The following is a 6,000-nucleotide window of genomic DNA, read 5'->3' on the forward strand; positions in this document are numbered from 1 at the left end:
TCTTCCTTGGTAGCCCCCGAGGGTTTCTTCTCCTTCTTTTTTGATTTTGTCGATTTAGTAGATCTCTTTGTTATCTCTTCCCAAAATACACCTGGCGGAACTGCAAGGCATTGCGACCCGATGTTTGCAAGAACGTCGGCTTCGTCGTTGCTCAATCTACTAATATGATTTACTTCGCATCCATCGAACAACTTCTCGAGCTCGTTGTACACCTCCTTGTATGCCATCATGCTATCATTGACTGCGTCGCATTGGTTCATAACTTGCTGAGCCACCAATTGTGAGTCGCCAAAGATTTTTAGCCGAGTTGCACCACAAGCTTTCGCCATCTTCATCCCGTGTATGAGAGCTTCATATTCTGCTTCGTTATTAGATGCGTTAGGGAACGTCATCCGAAGGACATATTTCAATTTGTCGCCTTCAGGTGATATAAGTACTACTCCTGCGCCAGCTCCCTCAAGTCTCTTGGACCCATCAAAGTTCATGGTCCATGTTCTCGACAAGTCTGGGGGTCCTGTGTTTTGCAGCTCCATCCACTCTGCGATGAAGTCTGGCAGAACTTGCGACTTGATTGCTTTTCTTTTTTCATACGTGATGTCCCGAGGGGAAAGTTCTATTCCCCAAAGGGAGACACGACCCGTAGCTTCTGGATTGTTTAGTATATTTGACAAGGGAGCTTCATTGACCACTATGATCGGATGTGCCGAAAAATAGTGGCGCAATTTCGTCTTTGTTGTGAACACTCCATATGCTAACTTTTGGTACTGAGGGTACCTTTGTTTTGAGGGCGATAAAACTTCGCTGACGAAGTATACTGGCCTCTGTACTCCATGGATTTTTCCTTCTTCTTCTCTTTCGACAACTAGCACCGTGCTAACCACTTGGGGTGTGGCCGCAATATACAGCAGGAGAGGTTCCTTCTCCTTCGGCGCCACCAGAATTGGTGGTGTCGAAATTGTGCGCTTCAAATCCTCGAACGCTCTGTCGGCCTCTTCGTTCCATTGGAATTTATCTCCTTGCTTTATCAGAGCGTAAAATGGTAACGCTTTTTCTCCCAGCCTGGCGACGAATCTGCTCAAAGCTGCGACTCGCCCAGTTAGCTGCTGTATCTCTTTCAACTTTGTTGGCTTCCTCATTGTTACTATAGCTTGTATTTTGTCGGGATTTGCTTCAATCCCTCTTGCTGAAACTAGAAACCCCAGAAGTTCTCCTGCTGGGACGCCAAAAGAACACTTCGTCGGGTTCAGCTTGAGGCAGAATTTGTCGAGGTTGTCAAAAGTTTCCTTGAGATCCTTGATCAGCGTTGCCCCCTTTTTTGACGTTATGACGACATCATCGATGTATACTTGCACGTTTTTCCCAATCTGTGTCGCCAAACACTTCTGCATCATCCGCTGATATGTTGCTCCCGCGTTTTTTAGACCAAAAGGCATTGTTCTGTAGCAAAACACACCGTAAGGTGTAATAAACGCTGCTTTGGCCTCATCATCTTCTTTTAGCCTGATCTGGTTATAACCAGAGTATGCATCCAAAAAGGAAAGACGTTCACATCCTGCCGTAGAGTCGATGATTTGATCGATCCTTGGGAGGGGAAAGTGATCCTTGGGACAATGTTTATTGAGACACGTAAAGTCGACGCACATGCGAAGGACTGTCGTGTATTTCTTTGGCACCATCACTGGATTAGCTACCCATGTGGCTTCTGTAGATATCTCTTTGATAAAACCAGCATCCTTTAGTCGATTTATTTCCGATAACATAGCTTTGCGGTTTGGTTCCGAAAAACGCCGCAATGGTTGTTTGATTGGTCTTGCGAGAGGATCTAAGTTGAGGTGGTGCTCGGCAAGTTCCCTGGGTACTCCTGGCATGTCAGCTGGACACCATGCGAAGATTTTCCAGTGCTCACGGAGGAACTTGACGAGCGCGCTTTCCTATGCGATATCCATATTTGTTGCAATGGACATCGTCTTTTTTGGGTCTGTCGGGTGAATCTGCACCTCCTTAGAATTTTTCTCGGTATTGAAAGTTGATTCCTTATTTGGCCTTCCAACGTCTGGCAGCACGTCGTAGTCAGTCATACTTTTTGACGCCAAATACTCAGCTTGCATCCCGAAAGTTTCTGATAGTCGATGAAAATCCTTGTCGCACTTATCGGCTAGGGCGAAGCTTCCTTTGACTGTGATTGGTCCCTTTGGTCCAGGCAATCTCCACAACAGGTATGTATAGTGTGGCACCGCCATAAATCTTGCATATGCTGGTCGTCCCAACAAAGCGTGGTACTGCGACGGAAAATCCACGACTTCAAATTCCAGCCTCTCGATTCTATAATTCTCTCGAGTTCCAAACTGGACGTCGAGATTGATCTTCCCCAATGGATAATTTGGCTTCTCTGGTGTGATACCGTGGAACCTTGTGTCTGTTGGCTTCAAGTTTGCTAAGGATATGTTCATCTTCCTCAATGTGTCTGCATACATGAGGTTTAAGCTGCTGCCGCCGTCTATAAACACTCGAGAGACATCAAATCCCGCAATAACTGCTGGCAGAATAAGTGCTGACTGCCCTGGTCGAGGAACTTGTTGCGGATGATCTGCTATGGTGAAACCAATATCTTGCCCTGACCAATTAAGATACTCGACAGTTGGTGGAGGCATTTTTTCTGCCATAAACACCTGTCGTGAAATTACTTTTTGAGCTCTATTTGACGGCCTTGCCTTCTGAATCATCGACACCGCTCCGTGAGAGTTGGGATCAACATAAGGTGGTGGTGGGGGTGCTGCCGCTATTCTGAGCTGATGTCGATTGTCTTCTGTAATCGCGGGGGGAGGTGGTAGGTGAATCTCACTCCTGGGTTCTCGAGGATTTCTCTGTGCTGCCCGAGCGTTAGCGTGCTCTGCATACCTGAACATTGCCTGGAAATTGCGACAGTCTTTCTGCAGGTGCCCTGACTGTCTTTTACCGTTGCTGTCGATGAAAAAGTGCATCTGACACGGTCCATTCATCATGTCTTCAGGGGACACGAAGGGCCTTGGGAACCTAGGCCCGCTATTTTGCCTGTTGTTGCGACAATCATCCCTGTTATCACTTCGCTGTTCACTGCTTCTCTGATAATCATCTCTGTTGTTTCCTCCTGTGTTTGCCCGAAAACCTGCCGAAATTTGCCCTGGAGCGTCATAGTTCGGGTACTGCCGAGGAAATCGTCGCCTCGATTGATAGTTTCGACTACGGTCCTCCTCTGGGGACCTGTGCCGTTTGTTGTGGACAGCGTCTTCTCCATCTGCCCATCTGTTTGCTATCTCCATTAACGCGGATACTGTCTTTGGATTGGTCCTTCCCAAGTCCTCGACAAAATCTCCACGCCTGATTCCTGCGACAAATGCATCTATTGCTCTTTCGTCAGATATATTTTCTGCCGAGTTTTTGATGATATTCCACCTTTGGATGTACTTTCTCATTGGCTCATCTGGCTTTTGTCGACATGCTCTCAATTCCTCTAACGACGCAGGTTTTTTGCACGTGGATCTGAAGTTCTTGACGAACACGTCCTCGAAACTTTCCCAGCTGTCGATAGATCCTGGAGTGAGTTTCTTTATCCAAGATCGTGCGGCTCCACTCAAATGCACCTGGATGCTTTGCATAGCTGTTGCCCTGGTTCCTCCTGTGAGCTTCACTGTCTCGAGATAATCAACTAGCCAATCCTCTGGATCTTGAAGGCCGTCAAACTTCTTGAAGTTGTCGGGTAACTTGAATCCTGAGGGGACTCGAGTTTTTCGGACTCTCCTCGTGAAGCATGGCAAGCCGCACATATCTTCGTCGTTAAGCTCCGGAGATTGTCGATGATCCCTTCTGTTTTGCCGCGCTCTATCGACCCTTGCTTGTGCTGTCGTGTCTCTTGCTCCGCTTGGTCCTTCAGGTGCTGCCGCCGTTGCTGCTGCAGGTCGTGGACTATTTTGCCTTGCCGCTCCTTCGGGAGGCGTTGATACGAACGCTGTCCCCATAGCTCCAACTCCTGCTATCGCCATATTGTATAGTGTTTCCCTTGGATCACCTGGAGGTGGTTTAGATGCGAGGATAAAAGCTTGTGTCGCCATATACCCAGCTTCTGGTGTCTTAGGGATAATGTTCCCTCTTGTATCTATTGACATAAAGGACATGTCGAGGTTTTGAACCAAGTGCTCTCTTTCAGCTTCGGGTATGTGTTGTAACCTTGATCTTCCTCTGTTCCGAGCCTCCCTGTGGCTATCACCCGAAGTTCTAGATTGTCGACTTAGATCTGCCCTTCTCCTGCTGGATGCAGAAGCTGCCTCCTTTCTTCTGTTTAACTCGGCTGTCTGTTTTTCCAATTCTTTGGCAGCTCGTGCGAGCCTATATTGATATGCTTGTAATTCCTCTGGTGTGGCCGTGGTAGCCATTGGTTCTGTACCATTCATAGCTCTCGCGGCTCTGTCCCACGCTGCTTGTGAAAGTTGAACTCTGTCTCGCGGCTCTGGTCCGACGTATTTGTTGCCCAGGCCTTGTCGCAGATTGGAGGGATCGACGTATGGATTTCCCAGATCGTCGAAAGCCTCAGATGTTTCCTCTTGATCCTCAATTGCATAAATCTGATGATATTTTATATTCAGATCTATGTTGGGTTTGGTGGCATCATCGTTGAGATTGATGGAGACCTTGCCCACTGTGATAGATTTGTCGATGAAGTCGTAACTGTCGACATCGCTTGAGCCATCGCTTATATATGAGTCCGCAGATGACTCAAACGACATGTCGTTGAAGATCTTGGCGAGTTTCTCTCTTGTTCTGGTGCTGACGTAGCGTGTCGACGAAGTTTCTTCTTCTCCTGACTCAGTTGACGATGTATAGCTTGAAAAATCGGAATCGACCGCCGACGATCCCGACGAAATCGGAATTTCGACACGATACGATCCTTCTTGCTCGACGCGAAAGCGAAACCTTCTGAACGTCATCTCCATAGGCTCCGCCAGGTACGCATATGCATCCAAACGGGAGGGTGGGTGAGGAACAAAATCGACAAGACCAGCAGCGATCTGTTTACCTCGATCCATTGTGTTGCTTGCGGTTGATGATGTCGAAGATCTTGAACGTGCCATCGAGATCAGATCCTTACGCCTCTAATTCCCACAGACGGTGCCAATTGACAAGGTATCAACTTGTCAATGCCTATGGATTGTAGGCTAGGGTTTAGTTGGAAGTAGAGGGCAAGTAGATCTCGAAGGTTTCAGCCAAAAAGTACTCGACGATTATGAAGGCTAAGGTTTGTAACAATGATTCGATTATCTCTTCGTCCCTCGACTCCCCCTTTATATAGGAGGTGGAGCCGAGGGATTCGTGCTGTACAAGTTACAGAGTCCGGGACGGTTTCTAACTCATCCCGCCAGATTACAAATAACACTTCCCATTACAACTCTAGCTTTCCTTAATATATCTTGGGCTCCCGAATCTTCTTATTCTTCGGGTAGTGGGCCTTCAATAAACCCTGGGTACTATCTTCGGCAGGCCCATTTGAGATGCCTATGTCAATGTCAAATAGTGATCTACACTACCCTAGCTTGCCCTAACACTCTCCACATTGCTCCCTGGTCCCCTCTACACCCAACCCTTGCACAACAACCCTAGGTGGAGGCCAAGAAATGACATAGCCATGCCATGCCGGCCATGGAGCATCTAGCTCGGCCAACCCTAGCTCCTTCCTTATCTAGCTCTGGCCACCTTGCCCCCTTGCTCCCCCTTGCTTCTCTGCAGCTGCCTAGCCTCACCATTGCCGGAGAGGAAGACCCTAGGGCTGGCACGCGTCGCGCCCAGAGCGCCCAGGGCCATGCCGAGGACGTCGTGCACGCGCCCGTGGACGCGCGCAGAGCACACGCCGCCCCAGCACTCGACGCCTCCCCCGGACCCCCTAGCTGCGCGTTGAGCTCCGCCACCTCGCCAGGAACCCGCCAGACACGGACCCATGTCCTCGCGCCGCCTGTCGCCGACGAGCGCATC

Source organism: Lolium perenne, chromosome 4 (genome assembly GCF_019359855.2).
Source record: "Lolium perenne isolate Kyuss_39 chromosome 4, Kyuss_2.0, whole genome shotgun sequence".
Lineage (NCBI taxonomy): Eukaryota > Viridiplantae > Streptophyta > Magnoliopsida > Poales > Poaceae > Lolium > Lolium perenne.